The sequence below is a fragment of the Callospermophilus lateralis genome, chromosome 17 (assembly GCF_048772815.1).
Source record: "Callospermophilus lateralis isolate mCalLat2 chromosome 17, mCalLat2.hap1, whole genome shotgun sequence".
Taxonomy (NCBI): domain Eukaryota; kingdom Metazoa; phylum Chordata; class Mammalia; order Rodentia; family Sciuridae; genus Callospermophilus; species Callospermophilus lateralis.
Window position 1 is genome coordinate 1,268,724 of NC_135321.1, and position 27,536 is coordinate 1,296,259.

Genomic DNA, 27,536 nt, shown 5'->3' on the forward strand with positions numbered 1-27,536 from the left:
TCTTGCTGGGGCTGACACCTGCTTTCCTCCTTGGAGCCCCCAGCAGCAGCCACATGCCACACAGAAAGCCTTTGGCTTCTCCTTCCTGGTCTCCCCCGCCCCCCGCCCAAAAGAAACAATCCTTAAAAAAATGCCCAGTTCCCGGTAGATGGTACCACATCTGCAATTCCTAGGAGTGGTGAACAATGAGTTGGCTCTCGGTGCCAACCCTGGGAGCCTGCTCTTACCAACCCCGGGGTGGTTGTCCTTTTTAGAAGAAATCTGAACCCACTCGGAGTGGCTGTTGTCCATCACGGTGGGGCCCTCACAGGGCCAAAGCACCAGCTCAGTGCCGCGGTCCCCTTGGGCATTCCGCCAGGGCTCGTTCACAGGCTCTGTCTCCTGTCGGGGAACTGACTGACGAGATGTTCTGAGGTTAGAGGATCTGCTGGTTTCCCTGCGATTTCTGCCCCGATTGCCCTGTTGAGTGCCGGTGGCTGGAACAGTCCCCTCCTTGGCTGCCCAGCTCTGGGGGTTGAAGGCGGATACCCAGGGAGCGTTCTCCCAAGAGCTGAAGATGGACACAGATGACGGCCACTGTGCTTCCAATGCTCTGGACTGTGAACTAAGCTCCTGACCTGTGCTACCCAGGCAGCCGGGTTGCACAAAGGCTGTGCTTTCAGAGACCTGGAGTGTGGGTGTCCGTGTCCTGGGCCTCCTCCGCAGGCAGCTGGGACCCCACGTAGTGAGGGAGGGGTGCCTGGCAGCTTCCACGTGGGATGCAATGGTGCCTGGAGCCAAGGTTGCCCCCGTGGTGAGCGAGCCTGTACCTGTTCAGGTGCAAAGCCCCCTGCTCAGAAAAGAAGCATGTCTGTGTAACAGGGAGGGAGGCTGTGGCCAGGGCAGGGCTTTAGGTAAAGCCAGAGCAGACAGCCCCATTGATTCAGCCCTGCTTCCTGCCTTTGGAAGCCTCCTTCTCTGTTTACCTGCAAAGCTCTTCCCACGCTGTGCTTTGAGAGGATGCTGGGAGCCGCCTGCGCCCGGGCACTTCCTCCACAACCCTGCACGTGAGGGGCCCCTGTCAGAGCTCATTGTTCTGCTCTGTGCATGGACCAGAGGATGAGTCAAGAAGCACAGGATCCAAGCAGAAATTATTATTGATTTAATCACATAATCAGCAGCAAACACTTCAGGCTAAGATAGCAAATCCATAACCGCCTGCCCACACAACCACCCTTACAAATTCGCCAGCAAACCATGGCGCACACTTAGCAAACAAGCAGAGCAGGGGTCACCTTCACTCGGAGGCAAAGTATTGACATTCCCAAAGCTGAAATATGTTTTGAGTTAAGTGTTATCAATCAGCGATAAGAACGGCACGTCTGTTAACATAACTGCATTGGCAGGAGGATTATAGATGCGTTCTTGCCATAATCTAGAAACATCTTCCAGACAAAACTCTGCTTGAAATCAATTGTTGTGCAGAAGCTGCCTGCTGTGGCCCTTCAGCCCCACAAAGGAAGGCACCTCTCCTTGCTCAGTCCCCAGAGCCACTGCCCGATGAGACGGGCTCAATTCCTCTCCATGTCACACTTGGGCTGGACACTCCGCCCGACAACGTCTGCTGGCGGCCATGGAGCCCTGGCATGGCCACTCTGGTGAGTCCTCTTACTTCCGGGCAGCCACTCGGCTGTCCTCTGCTCCTGGTGAAGCTGGTGGAGCACAGGGGTGCGCAGGCCTCCACAGCGTGTGTGGCCTCTGCCAGGTGCAGCCTTGCTCTGTGAGGAAGCTGGCAAAAGCCAGGTGCTCCCTGTTCCAGAAGAAAAGAAATGCCTTAATGACCTTCAGAAGCTGGCCACCTGAGCCAGCTGGAGTCCCAGGGGCGGCCTGGGGGTGAGTGAAGACGGGATGAAGAAACGGTGGTGTCTACACACAATGGAGCACCACTCAGAATCAAGAGAGAATAAAACCAAGGCATTTGCCGGTAAAGGGATGGGGCTGGAGAAGATCATGTTGACTGAAGTAAGCCCATCCCCAAACCAAAGGCTGAATGTCTTCTCTGATGTGTGGGTGCTGATCTGTAATGGGGATGGGGGGCTATGGGAGGAATGGAGGGGAGGGGGGAGGAAAGGAGGGGGTGAGGGGTAAGAAAGATGGTGGAGTGAGATGGACATCATTACCCCAAGTACACGTTGAAGACAGGAGTGGGGTGACTCTACTTCGTGTACAACCAGACGTGAAAAATCGTGCTCTGTATGAATGAAATGCATTCTGCTGTCACGTACAACAAATGAGGATCAATAAATAAATTTAAAAAGAGATAGTTCAGGTTGCCCTGTACGTCCTGGGGTCAACGCAGGCCTCTGGGGGATGGCTTCTCAGGGGCAGGGCAGGATGCCAGGGTGGCTGGTCCGTGAGGGGTCCACTTCTGTGCTCTGCTCAGCCTACCTGGAGAGGAGGTGACCCCAGTGGGGCACTTGTCCCCAGAAGTGTCTCTCAGTGCAGAGTCAGCCGCCTGGCCAACCTTGGGTTCTCAGGAGGGGCCCCCACTAATTTTTCAGAAAACAGAAAAGACAGGAGTAGGGTTGGCAGCCTCCTAGGTAGGCTGGAAGGAAGGGCCAGGTGAGGTGGGGTCTGCCTTGCCCCATCTTCCGGCTGCTGCCCCCTGTGGGCGCCTGGTGGGTGGACACTGGGTCGGCACCAGCAGGTCACTTCTGACTCTAAGGGCCACTGTATGTCCTTGGATGGAGAAGTGAGGTCCCCGGGTCAGGTGGAGGGTCAAGGTGGCAGGTCCCTAGACTGCAGCTTCATGGGTCACAGGGTCCTCAGTTCCAGGTCCGTAAGTTCCTGGTTTATCTGACCGTCGGGGCCACATCTTGAGCCCAAGGAGGCTCTGGTCCTTCTGCAGGCAGGACAGTGCACTTGACACTTGGTGGTGAGTGAAGGACATGGAGGCCGCAGGTGGTGCTCTGGGATGCCTACTCTGGCTGGGCTCCCTGGGCGGCCGCTGGCTTGGCCTCCCACACCAACCCAGCCAGGGCTGCTCCCTCCTGCTCATGGCCACGAGGGCAGAGGGCAGGCCCAGCAGGCAGACCACTCCATGTGGCGAGGCCACAGGGGAAGGCAAGAGGCCCACCCAGCCTCCACCACGGGGTCCCGGACTGCCAAGTGGACTGTGATGTGCTGCGGGTGGAGGCCACAGCCCACAGCCCTGTTCCCAGAGGGACAGCAATGCCAGCTCTTCTGGGGACACTTGGGCTGGGCCACTGCTGCAGGTCCTTCTGACTTATTTATTCTTTTCTCACTTTTTTTGTTCCTGCCAAACCACCCTGACCAAGCAGGTCCAAGAAGGCTCTGGTAACCCTGTCTCCTCTGCTGCGAAGCAGCCCTTGGGCACAGGGGTCAGCTGCAGGGACTGGGTGAGTCCACCCCTTCACACCTGTGTTCTGCATCGTTCTGTCCTCTCACCTGAAGGCTGAATGTTCTCTTTAAATCACCTGCAATCCCAGCTTCGGGAGGCTGAAGCAGGAGGGTGGCGAGTCTGAGACCAGCCTCACGTGAGGTGGGAAACACCTGGCAGAGGTGAACACACCATGGCCTCTCTGGAGACCTCGCCACCTCTTCCCTGTGCTTCATTCAGTGGGACCTGTGTAGGCTCCACCAGAGCCACATTCCTCCTCTAAGGCAGGAGGACGGTCAGTGCTGGGTCCTGCAGCAGCTGGTGCCGTGTCCCAGCACAGAGCTCGCGTGCCGGGGGGGCGGGGAGGGCGGGGGGGGGCTGGCAGGGAAACTCTGGTCGCAGGTAAGTGCTCACCTGTTCAGTGGCCACGTGGGGCTTGCTGGAGAGCTCCGGGCGCCTTAGGGACTTCCACCCCAACAAGCGAAGAGGAGGGCGAGGGGCTTCCTCGAAATGCCGCCTCTGCCCAGGATGCCCAGATGACTTGTCCCTGGACCCCTGTTTCCATTGCTGGCCCTCAGTGGCCATGGCCTTGGTGGGTCCGTGTGCCCTGGCCCAGGTCTCCTGGCTCTGTTGCTGAGCTTCCAGTCATGGGGCGCCAGCAGCTCCCCGTCCTCGACTGCCCGTCTTCCCTCCTGGAGTGGAGGCTGTGTGGTGGTCAGGAAGGAGTGCAGATGTCTCTCCTTCAAGGTGTGGAGGCCACGGGGCTTGCCCCCTCGCCTTCTCCCGCAGGTGGACTCCCTCCCTCCATCACGGCGGAGCCCAGGCAGGGCTGGGTTCCGCATCTAGAGTGTGGGCAGCCTCTGCCAGGCAGGGGCGTGGAGGTGGCACTTGCCCCTAGCGGCTTCCCTGTTTTAAAAGCCGTTTCTCAACACGAACATTTCAGTACCGTGAAGATTTTGAAGCCACCAACTTGATTTGTACTGCCCTGGGATTCTCCCGTCTGCCGAGCTGGTCAGTCCACCTGGGCTGGTGCAGGGTTTCCACCTGTCAGAGGGGTCAGTGTGCAGGCTCCTGCTGAGTTGCTTCCTAGATGGCCATTCATCAGAGACAGGAGAGGCGCAGGAGGCCAAGGAACCCGGGAGGAGAGCTGCCCTTCCATGTGACTGTGGAGGGTCCCCTCTGTGCTCCTGAGGACAGCTGTCTGGGTGTGCACGGCTGTGGATGTGCTGTGGGAGGATTTTACTACTTGGAATTTGTTTCAGGAAATAGATTTACTTCTATGAATTATTTCCTCCTATCAAACAAGCACCAGAAATGAAGCTGATGAACAGTTTTGCTTTACTGTGAATTACTTTATTCATGAACTTTGTCATGTTGCTCATGCTCACGGAGAGCGGAAGATGGAACCCAACTCTCAGGAAATGTCGTCAAGTCCCAGCTGAAGAAGAAAGTGGCTTCCTGCTCCGCCATGCCCCACCTCTTGCCTACGATGTCCCTGAACACCCGGCTTCATCCCCTCTCCCTCGAGAAATGCCATCTCAAAGTGCCGCTGTATGTGTGGAGTGCTTTCTTTTTAAAGAAATCAAACAAAATCATGTTAATAGCATCATTTCTTCTAGCCATTTAAATGCCCCATGTACCAGGGAAATGGAAAGACTCAATTCATTAGGAATAAATTATTAACTTAAATCTTCAAAGGAAAAGCTTAAAAAATGCTCACCAAATGCACAGAGAGGTGCTGCAGTGAGAGCCTCATGCCCTTGTTTGTGTATTATTACAGCTATTATGGCTAATTGATGCACTGGCAGTTAATTAGTAGCCTCGATTCCCCAAAAGGTTTTGCAGGACAATTATGCTGTGCTGCTTTCAAAAGGCTCACGTTCGGGTGTGGAGTTTGGCTACCTCTGCTTTGTGGTGCTGTGGCCGCCCAGCCTCCCCTGGCGAGGGAAGGTAAGCGTCTGTGGCCCGGGACCTGCTTCCCAGCCCGTGTTCTCTTCAGACACAAGTCTGAGGTGGCTTCTGTTTATTCCTTGGCTTGGAGAAGGTGGGAAGAGAGATGAGGGGAAAGACCGCCATGTCGCTGCAGCGTGGGTCTGAGCCGTGCTGTGCACTTGTGTTTGTGGCCAGAGCCTGAGGCTAGGAGCTCCAGCAGTCTCCTGGCGGGATCTGGTGGGAGCCTGGCGTCCTGCGCCCACCCTGCAGAGACAGCGCGTCTCCCTGGACGCAGAAAACGCGGGCACTGTGATCATCTTCTCAGGGGTTTCCATTTTGTTCCATTTCGGTTTTGGTCCCATGATTGCACCTTAGACGATCTCCAGCGGACCCGTGAGCCCTGCCTTAGGACCAGAGGACCCGCACGGACCCGGGCCCCAGCTGGGAGGAGCACGCTCTCTTCTATTCCCAGGCGTTTCTCAGACCACGTGTGCCATCCCAGGTGTGCAAGGGGAAATCTGGGGGTGCTGTCGACCAGCTCCGCTCTGCTGCTGCTCTGGCTTCCCGGGGCAGCAGTGTGGACCGGTCCGAGTTCTCCTCTGCAGCCTGAGCGCGGCCTGCATGGTTGTCACGTGCAAAGCCCACCCAGCTGCACTGCACGGGGTCCTCCGGTGGAGGATCCTGAGCCCCCGTGCGGCTATACTTAGAGGAATGAGTCACAAGATGTGTATGTCTAGAGTCCAGGGGGAAGGTCAGGAATCTGCCTGTTATGAGTCTTGGAGGCCCTGGAGGTCCAGCTCCCGCGCTGGCAATGGAGGTGGGTTCTGAGTGCACTGGGCATGCTCCCCCTCCCCTGCCTCCCAGCCAACAGGAGGAGCATGGCCTGTGCCTCTGGGATCTCTTTTCTCTACAGGGCCCTGCTGCAGTTCACGCAGCTCCTCCACCTGTCTGACCCGAGTCTTGCGACCTCCGTGTTTCCCAGGAGCAGACTCCTGAGTGCGACGGGGGCCTGCGGCCATCAGGCCACATCTTTGGGTGCTCACGCCTCTGCTGAGCAGTCTATCCCTTGAGTCCAGAGAGCGCCTTGTGCTGGGAGCTTGCTGACTTCTTGTCCAGAGATGAGGAGCGCAGGGCAGTGGGCCAGGGTGTGCACCTTGGTCTGTCCAAGCTGTGGAGATGCACAGGCTTTGGAGTCAGACTTGAAATCTGGAAAAGTTTTGGTGGATGCACATCAGAGCCTGTTCTGAAGGATGAGTAGGAGTTGGGTGAACAAATTGGGGAGGACATTTTAGGCAGTGGGAACAGAGTTTCGAAGGCAGAGAGGTGAGGAGTGACTTTGTTAGGTTGGTGCGTGTCTGTGTAGGTATGCTGTGAGAGGGGCAGGGGTCTGAGTAGGGTCCCTGTGGAGTAAACCAGGGGGTTGGATTTGCCCTGAGGGGCAAGGGAGTCGCTCAAGGACTGTTGTTGATAGGAGGGGAGCTCAGCCTGCTTCTCACCCTGACTGCGAGGGGCCAGGCAGCCTCCTCTTTTCTGGGGGCCTGTTCTGCTGACCACTCTTCTGATGACGGGCATTTGATCTGGGTCCTCACCATGGCTGTGGTGGATGGCGCAAGGTCCAGTGGAGTGAGTCTCTACACCTGGTGGCATTGCTGTCACATGGCGGCTTCTCTCTGAATTTTGAGGAGCCTGCTCACTGTCTTCGCTCTGTCTGTGCCCGCTGGGGTCCCAGCCAGCAGCACACCAGGGCCCCTTCTCCACGGCCTCCCTGCGGCTCTCTCTGCTTCCCGACCTGCGTGAGGAGGTGTCTCCTCTGGCTCTGATCCGTGCCCTGGTGCTCAGTGATGCTGGCTGATTTCTGCTCTTGGCCGTTTGAGTGCCCTCTTTTCAGAAAGGTCTATCCAGGTCCTTTGCCCATTTTCAAAGGTTACTTACCTTCGTGCGTTGAGTTGTGAGCCCCTCGCACTCGCTGGGCTGGACCCTTACCAGATGCCTGGTCTCGGCATCCTCTCCGTTCCCTGGGGTCCCTGCTCTGTCTCCCTTGCTGTGCAGCAGATGTTTAGTTACTCGCAAGCACATTTCTACTGTGCTTTGCTGCTGGTGCTTTGGGGACACATAGGAGAAAAGCGTTGCTCAGATGGAGGCTGAGGAGCTTCCCGTGTGTCCTTCTCGTAGGTTTGCTGTTGACATCTGAGGTTCAGGTCTTTGCTTCATTTTGAATGGATTTCTTCTTGTGTCTGCGGCATGTGGACATCGATTTCCTCGATGTCATGTGAGGAGACTCCTCCCCAGCAGGTCTTCTTGGCAGCTTAGTGGACCAATTGACCACCGACCCCAGAGCTGCTCTGTGGCTCTCAGCTCTGCCCACTGGCCTGTGTCTGTCTTCACCAGGGCCGGCCCGTGCTGGTCATCATCACTTTCCAGTGCACTTTGAAGTCAGCCCGTGGGTGCCACCGACTTGGCCCCTCTTGCTCAAGCCTGCTTTGGCTCCTCAGGGTCCTCTCTGGTTCTGGATGAATGCACTGGGGTTCTGGTGGGATTGCACTGTGCCTTAGCTCACTGTAGGTTGCACAGACATTTTAGCAATGTTAATTTTTCCAACCCGTGAAAGCAGGATGGCTTTTCATTTATTTATGTCAATTTCAATTTCTTTTTCTTCTTTTTTTTTTTTGGTACCAGGAATTGAACTCAGGGGACTTGACCACTGACCTATATTCCCAGCCCTATTTTGTATTTTATTTAGAGACAAGGTCTCATTGAGTTGCTCAGCTCTTTGCTTTTGCTGAGGCTGGCTTTGAACTTGTAATTCTCTTGTCTCAGCCTCCCGATCCACTGGGATTACAGGTGTGTGCCGCTGTGCCTGGCCTCAATTTCTTTTATCAAAATTTTATAGTTTCCATTCTGCAGATTGTTCACCTCCTTGGTTAGATTTATTCCCATGTTTTATTTATTTGTGTTTGACACTCTTATAGATGGGATTATTTTCTTGATTTCCTTTCTTGATAGTTTGTTGTTATTGTATAGAAACATGACTGCCTGCTGATTCTGTATCCCACGATGTTACTGAACTGTCCTAGCAGGTGTTTTGGAGGAGTCTTCATACTATTCAGCCTCTTAAGAGAAAGAAATCCTATCATTGCAACATGTCTGAGCTATGCTAAGTGAAACACACCAGGCACAGTCAGGCAAATGTGCAGGGTTTCTCTGACAGGTGGGGTCTGAACAGGCAGGAGCACAGAACCAGGGGCTAGGAGGGGGCGCCCAGGGTTGTGGGGGGAGGCCGGTGTGGGGAGAAGTGGGTCAAGGGGCACAGAACTCAACAGGAGGAGTATGTTCAGGAGATTTGTAGCACGGAACACATCCTGTGCTTGAATGTTGCTAGGGGAATAGATTTCAAAATTTCCCATTGTGAAATGTCACAACTATATGAAGTGACGGACACCTGTCAGCTTGATTTCACGTTTCCACAGTGTCCACCTACATGAGATGTCATGTCTATTGGGCCCATACTTATATACAGTTTTGTCAATCATACCTTAAGAGAGCTTGGGGGAAAGGCCAAGTGCATATGCAAGATGAGGCCCAGTGGCTAGAGGAAAGAGGGGGCATGAGAAGGAAGCTTGCCAGCACCTGGAGACGGCTGAGGCTGCCCTGCGTGACATCATGACAGTGCACGGCAAGGGTGGCTGATGATCTGGTAAGTGCCTCACTCCTGCCGGTGGGCAGGAGTCCCTGCAGCTTCACCATGCCTGCCCACCTGGGTAGGAGTCCCTGCAGCTTCACCATGCCTGCCCACCTGGGCAGGAGTCCCTGCAGCTTCACCATGCCTGCCTACTTGGGCAGGAGTCCCTGCAGCTTCACCATGCCTACCCACCTGGGCAGGAGTCCCTGCAGCTTCACCATGCCTGCCCACCTGAGCAGGAGTCCCTGCAGCTTCACCATGCCTGCCCACCTGGGCAGGAGTCCCTGCAGCTTCACCATGCCTGCCCACCTGGGTAGGAGTCCCTTCAGCTTCACCATGCCTGCCCACCTGGGTAGGAGTCCCTGCAGCTTCACCATGCCTGCCCACCTTGAAGGTGTGCCTTGCTGAGAGCCATAGCTGAGTCGGAGAGGCATGGCATTTTTGCCAGAACGGAGTGGTTGAGAGGTGATGCCAGCAAGCCATTGAGATGATGATGGTTATGTTAAGCTGTGTATTTAATTGTATATTAGAACTGCTGTCCGCCTGGGCCTGCTACTTTGGAGTTCTCATGGGGATTCCCAGAGAGTTCCTATTGGTTGGGAAAGTGTGGGAGGAGGGATTTCCGGAGGAGGGATTTCCGGTTGGTATGGTGTGTCCTGGGAGAAGGGCCGCCTGCGTGGCGTTGGCGGGAGTTCGGAAATAAAGTTTGTTCCTGCTTCAGTGGCTCGTGATTTGTGCCCAGCCAGACTGCGGCAGTGCCTGCATCTTCACCATGCCTACCTACCTGGGCAGGAGTACCTGCAGCTTCACCATGCCTGCCCACCTGGGCAGGAGTGCCTGCAGCTTCACCATGCCTGCCCACCTGGGCAGGAGTGCCTGCAGCTTCACCATGCCTGCCCACCTGGGCAGGAGTATCTGCAGCTTCACATGCCTGCTCACCTGGGCAGGATTCCCTGCAGTTTCACCATGCCTGCCCACCTGGGCAGGTGTGCCTGCAGCTTCACCATGCCTGCCTACTTGGGCAGATATGCCTGCAGATTTACCATGCCTGTCCACCTCAGGTGTGCCTGCAGCTTAACCATGTCTGTCTACCTGAGCCAGGTGTACCCTACAGAGCTGCCCTTCCTCTGTCCCTGAGCCAGGTGTGCCTGCAACATCATCTCTTCCCAGAGGGCACTGCTTGTCTAACCTCTCTGTAGAACACCTCCACCTGCTGCTGCGAGCAGGCCCGTGGCTGGAGGGTCTCCTTGGTCCACCATGTGGGTAGCTGCTAGCTGCATGGAGAGTCAGCTCTGCCCTGTACCCGAGGCCCTCCTTCCCACCTGGCCAGCCCTAGGCCACAATGATGCTGCCCACCACGGCCCTGGGAGGCTGGCTGTGGGAAGGTGATTTCAACAGGAGAACAGATTCTACCAGCAAAGTACGTACTGTGATGATTCAGTTTTATCTCAAGAAAGGGCTTTATTCAGAAATCGTCAGTGATATGATACAGCTAATTAAGGCATGCATGGTGCTTGCAGATTCATTAGAGGGGGTAATATTGCACAAGAAAAATAAGAAATCATTATGATGGATGTCCCAACATTACATTACATGTTAATGAAGTGTAAATGATCTAATTATTTTTGAAAGAATACAGATTCGATTAAACTGTCGGGATTAAATTGGAAAGGACAGCCCATTGTACTTTTTATGTACAGACAAGTTAACGTTAATTAGGCACAATCTACAGGAACAAATGAGGCACGACCCTCGATGAACAACCATGGGCCCTTCGCTCAAGGCAGGTCTCATAAAGAATTATATTAGGGAAAAATTGTAAGTCAATTACATACAGGGCTGTAGCAGTGGGAGGGAAGGGGACCTCAGCTCCTCCCTCTCCACTCTGGCTGGGCTTGCAGGGGAGTCTCAGCCACTGTGCTCCTCCACCGACTCCATGGATCCCGCCCCTGCTCTTCAGAGGTGGCCAGAGCTTCCCATTGTGTGTCTCTGGAGGAGTGTCCAGAGGCGGAGGCTTGGCGGACAGGGCTCCCCTGGAGGGACAGGCCTCTGGAGACGCCTTTCCCAGTGCCCACCCACCCTGGCAGTGCTGACTGTCGTTAGACCCACCCGTCTTTCCTCTCCCGCGCCAGGACTGAGGCTCTGAGTGGACTCCCTGGGCCCGGCCTCCACCACCTGTCAGACCCACAGAGGAGGAGACAGGGACCCTTCTGAAGCAAACAACCAGCATCTGCAAAACTTTTTTTCTCATTTGGAAAAGCAGTTTAAAACATTCGAACATTCTTCATCCAGCTTGGTGCCTAGTTGTTCTCGTGTTTTTAGAATCGATATTGAGATGGGATGAGCTTTGCTTGAAGGATGAAGCTGGTGGAGCTGGGAGCCTCAGGTGTCACTCATCTCCTGACCTCCATGCAGCTGGGATGAGCCAGGCCACCTCGTCATGTCATGGGGACAGCTGTGCAGGGTGCCCCCTGCTTCTTGTTGGGGGGCCAATCTGCCCCAGGCCCGTAGAGTAGGTCTTTGGGCCCCTCCTGCTGTTGGGGGAGGCTTGTTAGCTCACTAGGGTTAGTGCCTCGATTCTGTCCAAGGCCTGCCTTTCCCTCAGGGAGGCTGTGCCCCTGGTAAAGCTGCATTCTCTCTGTACCAATGTACACTCGAGCCCCAGGGACGCTAGAGGGTGACTCCTACCAGAGTGCTCTATGCTTGATCAGCCTTGTGGCTGGGGCTTGGCTAAGTCTCCTAATTCATTGGAAATAAGGTACCGTTGGCACAGTATTCCAAGAACATACTGGTTCCGTAAAACAAGGTCAGCCGTGTGCCGTCCCCTCCCTTCCTCTTCTCAGGAAGGTTCAGTGGGGGAAGTGGGAAGGGGGCCATGACCTTTGGTGTATAGGAACAAAAATATTTCTTTTTACACTCAGCTCCAAAACTTTAGGGTAATTATTAATAATTAGAATTGAGAGGGGGACCCACACCAAGTGTGCCATTCAGTGTGATTTGCAGTTAACGACAGCTTTCTCTTGGAAACCTTGGGACTCAGAACAAGGGAGCCGCATGGCCTTTTTGTTTTAATTTCTGGCAGCTGAAGGATCAAGATTTGAAAAGCCATGTAGAGGAACCGCACGCTCGAGCATGACCAGAAATCAGGAAAGGCACATCAGCACCACAAAAAGCAACGTGTAAAATGCTGGGATTTGAGTTTGAAGTCTGTTTGGTCGATGCTCAAATGGAAGGCCCACAGAGGAGCCAGAGCAGCCCGGCCTTTGTTCTAGGAATTCTGTTGTGTGCTCCGAGAACTCCAAACAGAAGGGCAGTCCTCAGCAAGCGCACCCATGTCCTGGAAACTGCTCTCCATGGGGCACTGATGACCACTGGGCAGCAGGTGATGACCTCCAGCACCTGGTGCTGATTGCTGGGTACCAGGTGATACCATCAGGTGCCAGGTGCTGACCATGGATACCAGCTGAGGACTATGGATATTGGGTACTGACCATGGATACACAGTAATGACCATGGATATTAGGTGATGAGCAGGGGCACCAGGAGCCAAACATAGATATGAGGTGCTGACCATGGATCCGCAGGATGACCAGGGATACCAGCTGCTGGCCATGGACAGTAGGTGGGGGCCGCCAGGCTGCAGGAGCAGCCCTGGCAGAGCGTGGCACAGGGCTGGGGGTCAGCTGTGCTGGTGCCCTGGGCAGGCTGAGGCAGTGTGCCGTGAAGCCGAGATTCCTGGGGACCCAGGGAGGCGCTTGCCAGAGCCCGTTTCCTCTGTGGCGGTTCCGGTTTCCAGCCCAGCGTGGCCAGCGGTGCTGCAGGGTGCTCCTTGCCTGGCCGAATCTGGGAAGTCCAAGAGCATGGCAGCTGGCCTCTGAAGCCTCCGCGGAGACCAGGAGGCCACGCTGAGTGCTGGCTGTGGACTCTCAGGTGCAGACCCGGGTGCGAGAACCCAGCCTGGTAACAAGGACGGCCAACCTGGAGAGTGCAGCTCATCTGCGTGGGAGACTGCACTGGCCAGGACGAAGCACAGATCTCAGCTACAGAGAAGACCCTGCAGGGAGGCCCAGCTGGGGAGGCAGGGCACACTGCTGGGTCCAGAGGTCTTTCACGGTGCGAGTCTCCACTCTGAGAAATGGAGCTGAAAAGACTGAGACCACGCGGGGGCCTGGCACCGTCCACCAACCAGCAAGGGATGCCCGTTGCTGCTTTGCTTCACACGTGACTGAGCGACAGCTGTTCAGGGCCTGAGCTTGCAGGCCTGCCAGGCCTGCTGCAGGTTGGAGTCTTCAGATATGGGAGGTCAGAGGGTGCAGGGATGGTGGCCAGGCAGGACCTGACTCTCAAATGCGACGGACACAACATGGCTCTTCCCGAGCCACAAATTCACCTGCAATAGAAGCCCCAGCTTATTTAAATAGTCTTGTCTGAGGAACTGACACTCCCACAAGTTGAGCAGTGTCCAATTTGCACATATGTACATGGAGGCTGCATGTTAAGACAACAAACGACACACTAAGAAAAATAGTGTAATTAACCAGAATTAGGTAATGATGTGTGGGGAGAGAAACTGCAAAATGGAGATGCCCTAAATGCCTTCTTCCTTGTTGTGTGATCAAGAGGAGCTCCCCCAAAATAAATAATGAGTGAATTATATAAGTTTTAGTCATCAAAGATACAGCCAAAGGAAAATGTAGCCCTTTCTGCCTGTGGAAACACACCCAGGAAAAGTCAACTCAGAACGTGCAGCGAGGGAACAAGGGCAGCAAGGACAGAGGGAAAGGCCTCTCCCAGCACCTCTCTCTGCAAGTGCCCTCAAGTGTCCCAGAAAAATTCTCTTTTTAAAAACACTGAGCAAAACCCGCTGATAAGGCATATTCACCTGGAGCAAGGAGGCTCGGAGAAGTTGGAATCAAGAAGTCAGGCAGAGGCTGTCCAGCCGAGAGAACCAGGAGAACCTGGGGCTGGGAAGGACATGGAGAAGCACCCCTCTAACAACAAAGCTGTGTGGGCAGGGGCTCCACGGGCTGTGGTCACCCGTGGAACAGAGACGTGGGACGAGGGGAGTGTGCACACACACAGACCAAGGGCTGTGACTTCCGGCCTCTGAGCGCCTTGAGGAATGAGCCCCCAAAGAAGCCTGCAGGGGCGCAGGGGTCAGACCGGTGCCTCCAGCAGGCCAGCGGACCCCACCCCGGATGCGGCCTGGGAGCAGGAATGTGGCCTTTCTAAGGAGCTGCTGGACTATTGGACCCTGACCACAAAGATCTCAAAGGGGAAATGATTCAGAACACTCTCCCCGAAATGCTGCAACGTTGAGCCCAGGCTGGGGAGAAGAGGAGGACCGCACAGACCCTCACCTCTGGAAAGCTGGCAACGAAGCAGCTCAAGTAAAAAGGGAATAAAACGGAATCCCACCTTCTCAGAAATAGAATCCACAATGTTTGTGAACTGTTAGAGCGATAGACAGCTACAGCAGTCCTCAGCAGAACATTCGTGACTGTATCATTCCACGCTGATAAATCACAGAATAAAGTGAACAAGAGTGCCACAAAGGGTCAGCAGTGGACAAAACTTCAGGACAACAAGAGCAAGAGTTGACAGCCACAGTAGAAGCCAGTGAGTTATAAAGCAGGAAAAACGGAGAGAATGAGTTCACAGGCCGCTCCCTGGGGGATTCTGAAAAGGCAGACAGACCTGTGGGTGTGGACGGCCCTTGACCCCACAGAGCCATCCAGGAGGCCCGGCTGCTGGGCCCAGGCAGGTGCTCAGGGAGCCCAGCTCCACTCCCAGCAGCCCCCATGGCCAAGCCTCAGCCTAGGAGTCCCGTAGGAAAGGCCCGTGGACCAGCCAGGGAGAAGCCTGGGGACGGGGCGGGGCTGGCTCCAGGGGTGGCTCTGATGGGCCAGAAGAAACTCACTCTTCACCCTGTGGACTCGTGTGCTTCTGTGGCTGGTTAATAAAAGTAAAGAATAATACAGGCTGTGGTTGTGCAGAGGGAGGGAAGCCGGCTGCGACTGGACGCTGCTGGGCATGGAGAGCCTGGTGAGCACGTGGGGAGGCTACTGGTCCCTGACTGGGCTTTCCCTATGAGAGCTGGCTTGGAGGCCAGAGAAGCCCTCTTCGGGAACTCCCAATCCCAGCTGGGAGGAATGTGGACCAGGTGTCAGGCGTCATGGTTTCTGATGGCCACACGGGGGATGGCTGATCTGGTGCTGTGACCTCCTACAGCTGTGAGCACTTTGGGGATCTCCCTTATTTACAAATGGGTTTTCTGCAGTGGTCTTATAAACGAAGGACTTAGCCGTGGTGCATTTGTCAGATTCTTGCACACAGAGTTAGTGTAGACAGAGAGATAGATGACAGGTAGATGGGCGAGAACTTGTTAGGATTTGGCTCACGTGGTTGTGAGTGGAAGTCCTACCAAAGGCCATTGGCCAGTCAGACCTAGAAAGGCTGCTGGTGTGGCTCTGTCCAGGGGGGCACCTCAAGCTGACTGTGCAGGCTGGGGTCCCAATGCCCAGGGGTGTCGTGCTGCAGGTCCTGAAGACCCACACATGGCCACAGAGCCTGGAGTTCAGTGTCTGAGGTTAGGAGAAGGGCAGCTGTGAAGTGGACTTTGGGCTTCAGTTTCCTGGATGGTGTTTGTGTTGGCAGAGGCTCGAAGCCTGTGGGGCTTTGTTATGGTGGTGGTAGAAAATGACGCAGCTGAACACCTTGAGGACCAAGCCAGGGACTTCCTCCCAGGACCTGCAGACCCTCAGCGGCACAGCCCTGCCTCTTGGGGAAGGAGAGCCTGCCTGTGGACAGGAGGCTCTGCCACTCAGTGGTTATCCTGTATGCTGTGCTCGGCGACTTGGGCAGAGACCTCAAAGACGCTGTGGAGGTGTCTCTGAGGATTATCGACGCGCCTGGCCAGAGCTGCCCTCGCCTCTCCCCCACAGCACCCGTGAGTACTGCACCAGAGGCGGCCGTGTCCTGACCACGGCGCTGAATCTTCCGAATATGATACATGGCTTTGATTTTCCGTCATGGGGCTAGTTGAGGACAGCAGAGGGGCTGAGCGGATGTGCAGGAGGGAGCGTTTCCTGAGTTCTGCTGACTGTGCGGCAGCCAGGGGCCTGTGGACGGCACGTGGGCCTTGTTAAGGACACACAGAGTCTTCCGCAGACCTGGGCTTCTCCAGGCCCCGCGGCAGGGCTGCCCAAGAGATGCTTCTCCTCATCTCCACAGAGGTGCACATGGACGGCCCCTTGCCCTCTCTCTGCAGCATCTGCAGCGCCTGGTCTGCAGAGTCAGGTTGGTGGGCACTCGGGCAGGAGCAGAGCACCCTGTCGCTGCTGTCTGCCCGTCTGTGTTTTGTGCCTGGATGTGACTGCAGGGACGCCGCTGGGCACGCTGAGCATGGTGGGCTGGGGTGGTCAGGCTATGTGGTCTGCGTCTGGGTCTGTCTGTGCTCCTGGACTCCAGGTCGTTTGTGTGCACATGGACATCCAGACATCTTCCCAGTGGAGGCCAGACACCACGGAGCACGAGCTTCAGTGTCACAAAGGGCCGCTGTGGGCGTGGGCCGTCAGTGCTGCAAGGTGGTCGGTGGTCCTAGCGGGGTGGTGTGGGTTTGCTGCTGCAATTCAGATTTTCTCTCAGTGCATTCTGGGCAGCTGGCCTCTCGGATGTGCGTTCGCTGGCCCCTGAGGCCTGGAGCACTGGGGGTTATTTTGGGCTTATCCCTCTCTCCTCAAGAGCGCAAAGAGCCGAATCCTGGTATCATTCCTGCCCTTCATCTTCCTGCCCCTTCAGCCCACCCTGATCCCACGAGGGTCCAGCTGGGTCCCTCTGGGCCTGCGGGAAGCTCTGAGGAGGACCTGGAGAAGGCTAGGTTGGTGTAGGGCTGGGCACGGGCTCTGGTTTGGACGAGGACCCAGGCGCGGAGGCCTGCAGGCCCCAAGGCGCTGGCACCTGGCACACGCAGAGCACAGGCAAAAAAAAGCCGCTCAAGAGGGGTCTGGGTGGCCTCCCAGGACTGTGGCTGCCCAGCCTGAGAGCACACGTGAGTGGGGTGAGGTCACATCTGAGAGCAGCACCGGAGGGCAGAGCCAGGTTGGCCGGTGTCTGTCTCTCCTGGAGGCTGAGTGTGAACCGCAGGGTGTCCGTGAGATAGTGGTGCCTTGGCCCGGTGTGGACCCCAGGGGCAGTGAGTGGGTGTTTCTCGCATTGGCTGTTGGGCCACAGTATTGGGCAAGGGCACCTGGCCTCCATGTGGCGCGTCTTTGGTCCACTGCTGTTGCCGAAGCCCAGGAGCAGAGGCGGCAGGGGTGGAGCAGGGCTGCCTGGCGAGCTGCTCCGTCTTCCTCTCCGCCTGCCCTGGAGCTGCGGCTCTGGCCCCTGGCAGCTCTGTTCTCCTCATCTCCACAGAGGTGCACGTGGACGACCTCTTGCCCTCTCTCTCCAACCTCCAGGACAAAGCTCTGATGGGTGATCCTCAGCACACGTCCTCCCTCTCGATGTGGTCTGACCTTGTGACTAAGGGACAGTTAGCAACTGTGTCATTCCTTAAAGAAAGGAGAACTGGGCACGAAAGAAAGGAGGGGCCCACTCCTGCAGGTGACTTACTGCCCCACTGAGTGGCCACAGCAGGAGGAGCTGCTCACCATCCCCTTGAGGAAGACGGAGCGGGAGTTGGCTCCACCTTCCGCAGCACTGGGCTTCTGAGCACTGGGCCAGGCCCCTGCTCTCCAGGACACTGCTGGGCCTGCTGGGCCTCCAGGGAGGGCTGGGAGTGCGACGGCTGTGTTCAGTGGACAGGTGGCCACAGCCCAGGACCCTCTTCAGCCCCGGGCCTCCACTTTCCCCAGAACTGCTGAGTTTCAAGGCCAATGACTTAGACTAACATGCACAAGCCAAGGACCTTCCCAGGAGACTCCGGCACAGCAGAGTGCCAGTCTGCTACTCTGGATGAAGCAGGAAAGCAGCAGTGGACCCAAATGTCCAAAGGCAAGTTCCTTCCTGTCCAACCTGGTGACGGGACGGGCAGCAGAACTTGGGTCCCGGCACGCAGCTCCTTTCCCCAGCCCATGGTCTGTGAACCTGTGCAGACTTGGCTTCTGCAGGCGGGTGGCTTTGGTGTGGCTTGATGACACCATCTCCCGTGCTCTAGGAGAAGGCCTGCAGGTGCCAGCCAGCATCCTGGGAGGTGGCGGTGGCCTCAGTCGACCCCCGAGGTGCTTCGAGTCGCCATGCTGTCCCATGCGCTCTTCTGTCCACTCCTTTGTCTCCCTGCTCACAGACCAGAGGTCCCCTGGCTCCATCCACTCCCACAGGGCGTGCAGCACCTCAGCCCGAGCCTGGCCTGTGAAGGCAGCGGCTGCGGACGGGGAGTCGGTGTCTCTGGGTGAAAATGTCCAGCAGCAGCCGGACCAGTGCTGATTCTCCTCAGGCTCATGTCACTGTGACACACACTCACATGGCTTTGCTGGTACTTACTGTGACTTTAATGGAAATGTCAATTATGGAGGAAAAATGCTTAGTGTGTGTTCAGATGGGGCAGGTATAGCTCTGGACGTGGCATTGGCAGGGCACCGTGCAGCTGCGAAGAGCCCCGTGTCACTTCCTGGGCACAGCGGGCACTCCAAATATCCCAGGAGAGAGGGGCTCTCCCCACATATTACAGAGGAGGGCTGCTGAGACCCCTGGAGCTCAGCCCCTCTGCTCACAGTCAGTGTGTTTGGGAGCCTGGCTTGGGAGAGTGAGGGAGAGTGGACTGATGAGGGGGGGACGGGAGGAGGCAGGGAGGGGGCTGCCAACCCAGTCCCAGTTCTCCAGAAAGTCCCAGGCAGCGGGGATGGCAGAGGGTAAGGGGTGCTGTAGCTCCCCGGATGGTAGATGAGTGATAGATGTTTGATGGACAGATGGGTGCATGGGTGAAAGAAAGATGATGGATGGTTGGTGGATGGGTAATGCTTGGCTGATGAATGGACGGATGGATAGGTGATAAATGGATAGACAGCAGATGATAGGTAGACGGGTGAACGGTGGGTGGATGGGTGGGAGGATGGGATGGATAGGTAGACAGGCTTCTTATAAAAAGTCGCTCATGGGAATGTGGAGGTTGAGAAGTGCCGAGACCCGCAGCTGACAAGTTGGAGACCAGCAGACTGAGGGTGTCAGCAAAGGGGCAGATTCCACAGCCTTCAGAATCGGGCACTTGGGGCCTCCCTGCTCTGTCCAGGCCTTTGACCTTGATCTGCAGCACTGGACAGAGCTGTGGCAGGCTGACCAGCGCCACCCTCATAGGGGCTTCAACGGCTCGGATGCCAGTCTCCTCCAGAAACTCCCTTGCACACACCCAGAGTGACGTGTGACCCAATGTCTGGGCACCTGGGCATGCTGACACCCTGCACTGACCATCACAGCTGGCCCAGGGGGTCTGCGGACGTGCTGTAGAGCAGGCGTGTAGCAGTGAGATCAGGGTCGCTCCCAGCCTTCAGGGGTGGTGCTGTGATGGTTGGGGCCTGATCAACTGCGGGAGACTCGGCTGGGTGGGAAGGGAGGAGGGTCGGGGGCTGGGGTGGTACCCGGAGGGCGCTTCGGGGCAAGGTTCCATCAGGCAGTGCTTATGCAGGAGGGAACTGGTGGGCCTGGGCTGGAGACTCAGAAACCCAGACTGTTGGGTGCTGTCTTCTCCCGCTGGACCGTGAGCCCCTGAGGAAGGCCTGCTCTGTGCCCTGATCTGCAGCACTGGACAGAGCCGTGGCGGGCAGGACAGGACCTGGGTCCACGGCACAGACACGTAGGTGAGTGGCCGGGACTGGGAGGTAGGGAGGCTGAGGTGAGGCTGCTCCTGTGAAGGGACAGCAGTGGGCGTGGGTTGGGGTGCCACGCCCACAGGGCAGAGAGGGGATGAGGGGCAGGACCAAGGGCCACTGGCCGAGGGGGAAGCGGCTCCTGCTCTCCAGGGCGAGTTAGCGACTTGTTTCTGGCTACTGTGGGGGCACTGCAGATCACCCTGACACAGGGGCTGGAAATGGCCACTTGACTTGGCTCTGGACCCCCAGCTCAGGAGTTCTGGTCGTGTGGCTGAGCGGTTCTTGATGAGTCTCGTGGGTGTCACCGGGGCGGCTGCACTCCAGCGCTTGGGAGCTGAACAACCATCAGGGCCCCGGGAAGCTGCCTGGCTCCTGGCGGGGAACACTGTGGGCCCAGAGGGCCTGCAGGTGGCCCCTCCATGGTCTCAGCCTCAGGGAATTGGACATCTCATTTGGTTGCTGCTGCTCTCAGGGATGGGGAGTCCCAGGAGGTCCAGACAGAAGCTGCATGGCCTTCTCTGGGCTGGCCCTGGAGCTCGGCCAGCATCAATTCCCCTCCACCCTTTGCTGAAGCAGCCACCCCCTGCCCTGACTTAGAGGGGTGGACCAGGACCCATCCTCCAGTTCGACCCAGGGGCAGTCAGTCCTGGGGGGCCCCGAGGCCACTACTCAGTGAGCGGTGCCCTCAGCATGGACAGGCACTGGGCCAGCGGCTCGCCCGTCTCTGCGGGCTCTCTCGAAGGGCTCCCAGGCAGGCTGCGTGGAGCGTGGATCTCTTGTTCAGTGAGCAGGGTGAGCACATTTCTCAGGCGGAAAATATTTATTGATGGGCTCTTTATCACGGATGTCACCTGAATAAAATAATTTTCCAGGATCCAAGCTGACTGAAATACAGGCGCCAAGGACAGACGCCAATAATTCAATGTAGGATATTGATAGCCACACAGGGTGCTTTTCCGTCTGCAGAGGCGGCATCCTGTGCGAGGTGCCGGTGGCCATCTATCATCCCAGCGCACTAGGGAGTCTGCCGTGTCCCAGAATTGCTCTCTGATGTGCGACCCTGCTGCTGGCCGAGTGGCAAATGGCTGCGTTCCCTTTGCTGCCCGCCCCGCAGCTGCTGACAGAAAGCTGGGCTCTCTGGCTGCGAGGTGGCTCCCCACCGACCTGGGCGAGGAGCCCACAAGGCTGCGAGGTGTCCTGCAGGTGTGCCTTCGGTCCCCTTGGCAGGGAGCTGTGTGTCCTCCCAACGTGTGTGTGTGTGTGTGTTTGTGTGTGTGTGTGTGCTTGGGCATCTCCCGGGGCTAACCTCTGCCTGGGGCCACGGCGGGCAAGCTGCCTGCTTGAGCTCTCACTAGCTCCCTTAGGAATGCCTTCCTGCATGCTGACCGTGCAGCGTCCTGTGTCCTGTCTATGTAGAGAAACACGCTCCCTATTCTTTGAGGGAGAGATTGGGAGGTGGCCACCTTGGTCCTTGGATCCCTGGGCCAGCAGTGCTTCCTGCCTGTCCTCCCTTCTCGGCGGGTCCAGGGACGTTCCTGTTGCTATGATCATGTTAATCAGAAGTGAAGACAGGAGGCATGGTGCACCCTTCCCTGCCCCTTCCTCTGGGGGAGGCTGGTGGGGAGGACCCTGGGGGAGCTGGGCGCCCCTGAGGTGCGGAAGCTGTGCAGCAGGGCAGGCGGGCACCCTCGCGGGCACCTCAGTGTGAGAACCTGCCTGGTTCATTTAAGTGCCCTGGTCTGCGGGGGCTTGGCCCCTGTTTGTGAAGCTTCCTAAGAGGGGCGTGATGCGCGCTCCCCAGGCCTTTTGCTCCTGGGCAGGGTCCACTGCGCTCTGCTCCTCCCAGCCAAGGGTCGGTTTCAGGACATACTGTGAGCAGACCTGCTGGACCAGATATGCCATCACCAGGACTGTCTGAGACCACTGGGGGAGGGGGCAGAAGGATGGGCCTGAGGGTTGCCCAGGGGGAGCATGAGACCCAGGGTTTGAAACTCGGTCCCGGGAGGACTCCTGGGTGCTCCTCTCCAGCCTGTTTCCATTCCTGTAGGTGGGTTTGCTGGACGAGTTCATGCAACTTTGGAAAAGCCACCGTATGCAACACAGGTGCAGAAAGCTCCCGGGGAGACGGGGCCCGAGGTGCACCTGGGAAAGCTGGCCCAGTGGCTGGCTCCTGAGCTCTGGTGGGCCATGGCGTGAGTGTGACCATCACATCAACTCACCGGGCACCAGGCCCTTGCCAGGTGGCCACAGGTGCTTGCACAAGAACACCTGGGCTCTAGGCTGCCTGTCAGTAAGACTGTGAAGGATGATTCTCAGAGCCGATCCTGGCTTTTCCTTGAAAACAGTAATTACAGATTTCTAGGTGTTAGACGCCGTCTTCAGAAGAGAATCTTCATTGCATGGCTCAAGGTCAGCAGATTGACTCCAGCTGATAGAGACGCCAGCTTTCACCTTGGAGATGGCCTTGGTTAACTGGGACAGCACACCTAGCACAGTATTCCCCAAGTCCTGTCCCGGGGCTCTGAGTGAGCACAGGGGGTCGGATCTTCGTCTCCGACATCTCCACCTCCTTGGGTTGATCTGTGTGCTCCCCGACCTTCAGAAGGACGCTGTCAGAATGCACAAAGTTCCCGATCTGTGCCAAGGGTGGGGTTTCAGGAACAACACGTTGCAAGTGGTAGGAGGAGAAAGCCGTGTTTTCTTTGACTCAGCTTGTTCACAACCTCAGCTCCTGGGGGAGAGGTGCACCCCCTGGATGAAGGACGGACTCCAGGACCACCCGACTCCACACCAAGAGGGCGGTGGGCGGCCCTCCACGCAGGCTTGGGAGGGGCTGTCCCACCGCGTGGGCACGTGAGCGGCCATCTGCAGTCCAGTGCCCTGCCGGGGGGGCGCACGTGGGTAACCTGCACCCCGTTCAGATGGTGATGCCCAAAGCTCCAGCCTGCCGTGATTTCTGAGAGGCAGCCATCCTGGACCCGCTCAACTCTGGGCTCCTCCGAACTTTGCAGATGCTCCCGCAGTCCTCAGCTCTGCCAGGGTTTTGCACATAAACTGAGATAGATTTTCCAGCTCCACTGATCACGACGATGTGAACAGGAAGAAATGAACGTGCGGGTTGCCCTGGGGGCGCGTTGGCTGGTGCTGCGAGCTGAGGACCCCACGCCTGTGGAGGCTGTGGCACTGTCCCTACACTGTGTCTGTCTGCGGCTGCCCCATGCTGCCAGCTCGCGGCCCATCCTGTGTGGCGCTGCCTCCTCTCCTGAGAAGCCAGCCTGCACAGGGCTCTCTGGGTGGACAAGGAGCCACACCCTGGTTACCCTCTCAGAAGGATTAATGGTGCTTTTCATCACCCCGAGCACAGGGCGGCTGCGTCCGTGGTGGAGATGAAGCTATGGAGCCACAGAACAGCAGTGAATTCTCACACTGTGGTACGATTTGGCACAGTCCAATTTAGTCATGGTCTTTAAACAATGGAAGCCGAGGCGCAGGCTGACTGAGCGCCAGCATTAGCCAGTCCCAAGGAGAGCCACGAGCTGATGAGATTATTTTCTAAGAGGGGAGGAGAGGAAGAGAATACACAGCCCCAGTCTGCTTCTCAGGCCGGCCTGTGGAGGAGAGCTACCCCAGGACCTGTGCACAGGCTGGATTCCTGCTGTGCCCCGAGGGGAAGTGGCTTTGCTGGAAGCCAGCAGCTGACCCCAGGCAAACTCTTTGAATTCCCTGGTGGGTCCTCATCTCTGAAGTGGGATTCATAACCCAACCAGCGAGGCTGCTCTGGGTTAATGTGAGCGTGAACTGACACAAGGGTCCTTGGGTGAGGGACACAGTGCTCTGTGTGTCGCACTGACAGTGATGAGCCCTAACCAACACAACTCTGATCACTCCGCCAGACTCACCCCCAGTCCCCTGGCGCCTCCTGCAGGCTCCCCCAGGCCCATGCCAGCCTGGCTTCAGCTGCAGGTGAAACCACGGATTGAGGAAGCTGCTTTCCCTCAAAGGGAGGAGAGAACGGCAGCCGTCAGGGCAGCAGGGTTGAGCCTGGACCCACGCCGCTCAGGAGCTCCGGCCTCTGATGCACAGGTAACCTCCTCCTGGCACAAGGATTGTCCACCCTCTTGGTCCAACACGCAGAGGTGTCCAGGGGTGTCAGATCCAGACTCCAGCCCCTGCCTGGCCATCCTTGGCCACTGCCCGCCAAGACCTGGGCCCAGCGACCAATACCCTCGGCTACCGCGTGGGCTGAGGCTTGCTCTGCGGCTGTCCTGGGCCTGGGGCTTTGGGCTGTGCACAATTCTTCTAATTCTGAGCTCCATGTGGGGGCGGGTCCTCTTCATCTGAGCCTGCCTGTGGCAGCCAGGACTGTGCTGGTGGGCTCACGTGGAACATCCGTGTCTGCCACCCTTAGTTCATTCCGCTGCAGCCCAGGTGGCTGTCCTCTCTGCTCTGAGATACACACAACCTGGTGCTCACAAGTGTCCAAGAACGACCTTGGGCGCCCTTGAGGGAAAAAGTCAGGTCGCATTGGAACAAAGGTGTATTTATTGAGCTTGCAAACCCCAAATAGCTTTGAAATGAAGTTTCCTGAAGCCATTCAAAGCTGAAGTAGACAGAATTCCTTTTCGTTGTGTGGCTGAATTTAACAACCAAACCAAACAAACAAACAAAAAGCAAAAATCTAAAACTACCCAGCAAAGTTTGGGGTAGAAAAATTAACCCTGGGAAAATCTGAAAAGCCCAAGATTATAGGAGACATTCATCCTCACGCTGAATTTTTTTTTTTTTTTTTGTACAATCCTGTGTTGTGTTCAAAACAAAAATCTGAGAATACTTCTTAAAGAGGAAAACAAAGCCCAGCCCCGGCCATACATCTGTGAGTTTTGAAACAAAGGTCTGTTTGTGTGCCTCAATCACCCTCTCCCATGAAAGCAGACCCTCACTTGAAAAACTTTCCAGGGAAACACTCTAAACCAACATCCTGGTATAAATTTGCAAAACGCAATACAGGCCTGATTGTTTTTGGAGTGGATGCAGGCCGCATACGAATCGCTCTTTCTGAAACGTAATGTTCTTTGCACGGCTCAGTGGCTAATGTACAATAAATCAACAAAAGAGCGCTTCAATAAAGCTATTGGGCAGCAGCAAGGCCACTGTTATTTTATCTTTTTACAGTATTTAATTGGAAGGTTTTTCCTGAAACTTTAGCCAGCCTTCAAATTACTAGACTCCATATAAGAAGAGATTGATAAGAGAAATTTTTTTTTCCAGGATTTTTTTCCTTACAAGAGAGCAAGTTTTTGCAGAGGGAGAATAAAGTTACAAGTGTCTGGCGTTTTGCTGAGAGAGAATGAAATCAGATGCTGAATGGAGCGGATAGGAAAGGCTGGGAAAATGCAGGGCTGGCAGAACTGCCAGGTCAGTGCAGAGCCCCACTGTCCTGCTCTCTGCACCAGGTGTCCGGCATTCAAGTGACACTATTATTCATAGATGGAGCAGAGTATTAAACTCCCCCCAAAAATCATTTGCAACTGAATAAAGATATAATCCTGGAAATATAACTCTCCATTAAGGGTCCCCATCAGCAGCACAAGAGCCCCATTGTAAAGGAGTTATGTATATTTATCAAGTTAAAAAAAACCTTGTCTTAGTGCTTACATGTTAATAGAAAACTTTTATAGCCCTGGTCTCAGAACTAGTTATGCACAAAATGTAAAGCATCTACTATTCTCTGGCAAACTCTTTGGCTGGACAGTGAATGCTAACACATGAATAGTCTCTGGCAAAGGGATGCATGCCTCTTCCTGGCTGGGGGAGGCTGCCTCCAAGTGGAGTGGGAGGCATGAGGCTCCGGTGTTGGAGAGTCCCGCAGGGAGTCCAGCCTTCTTGGCTAAGGGCTGGGCTACCTTTCCGTGGCTGTTGCTGAGTGTTGCTTGGGTGGTTTGCAGGTGACCCGTGTATCCAAAACACCCTGGACAGGTGTGGATGTCACTCCTGCCTGGCAGTAGAGGTCAGGGTGGAGGTCTCCCCTGGCCGGTGGCAGAGGCAGCTCCTCTGCAGAACCACTCACTCTGGAAGGAGAACTTGATGGCCGGCCTGCTGCCCGCCCACCTGCTCCATCCTCCAGAGCCACAGCGCCGCATCAGCAGGAGCGCTGGGAAGAGAAGCAGCCCACACAGGCAGACCTGGGGACAGGGCAAAGCTACTGGCGAGGACAGTGCTCCTGCATTCTTCAAGGAGCGTCCCTCTTTCCCGGGCTCCTCTCATTTTCACATGTGAACGTGACGAATGGCAAAGCAAGATGGAGATGTCCTTCCCGACACACCGGACCCGGCTGTCGTAGCCCAGGTGCCTGCTTAAGCCCGAGCTGCCGCCACCCGGGCAGGGTGTGTGGGGGCCACCCAGCAGTGTCAGCCACGCGTCTTTCCAAGGAGAGAGCTTCTAGACCAGGAGTCTCCCCGGCCGATGGGAAGCAGCTCAAGGCACCACTCTGCCTTCCTGGTCCACTGACTGGAGCCCACGCGCCTCTGTTCTCCAGGGGCCTGGCTTCTTGGGCATCCCACATGCGTGTCTCCCAAGTCATGTGCTGAACACGCCCAGTTCCTGTGCCCATGACCTCATTTGAAATAGGGTCTTTGCCAATGGAGGAGTTGAGAGGCCCCTGGAGTGGCCCTGAGCACACAGGAAGGGTTCCCAGGAGAGGGAGGCTTGGAGGTCCAGTCAGAGCACCCGGGAGCCTGTGTGTGGAGGGAGCCAGGTGCGCTGGGAGCACCGCCATGGTCAGCGACCACCTGGGGCAGGAGAGGCCTGTGCAGGGTGGGGGGTATCTCTGTGCCCTGGGTCCCAGCCAGGTCTCAAAACACCCCTTCCTCCAAGATCCTCCTGTGCTTTTGCCAGAGGCCCCGAGTTCCTGAACTGTAGTTGCATGACCCAGCAGGTGTCTCCCGCCAGCGACTGCAGGGAGACAAAGTCTCTGGGGTCTCTGGCCCCTTCTCAGAATCAAACTGACCCAGACAGTGGTGAGGGGGCACGGAAACGGGTCTCCTGTGCTGGAGCCGCCAGATGGAAAGGTGGGCCTGGAGAAACGGCACCTGTGCGGTGCTGGCCCGTGTGCGGTGCGTCGCTTGGGTGGTTTGCAGGTGACCGGTGCATCAAAACAGGATGGCTGGCAGCGCGTCGGGCAGCAGTGGGCTGCAGGCTAGAGGTCGCGCCTTTCCCCGTGTTGGGAGGTGACTCTCACCGGGGTCTTACGGCCTGCTCAGGAAAAGGTCTGCAAGTCCCCCGCAGGCCCAGGACTGGACGGGAGGGCACCGTCACCTTCTGACTTCGGGCATTTACTCAAATACCAAGGCCCCGTATTTGGGGTGGTGTCACCTGGACTATGCAACAGCGTCTTCCCCTGCAGGCCTCAAAGATCCAGCCAGGCCACACTTGACACTGACATGCAGCTCAGGGCCTCAGGGTGGGATATTCTGGTACTGAACCCCGGAGGCCAGGGACTCCCATAGATGCCAGCCCCCATCTCGAGGAGGTCCACACCGAAGTCCCCAGAGCAGGACACACACAGGCCCGGCACAAAGACCCCAAGAGGAATATTCTTGGTAGTTGGAAGACCCTTGCCTACAGAGACCCACCTCACCCAGCATGGATGATGCTCAAAAAGTGTGGAGGCACACCCACCCAGCGTGGACGACCCTCACCCAGCGTGGACGACCCTCACCCAGCGTGGACGACCCTCACCCAG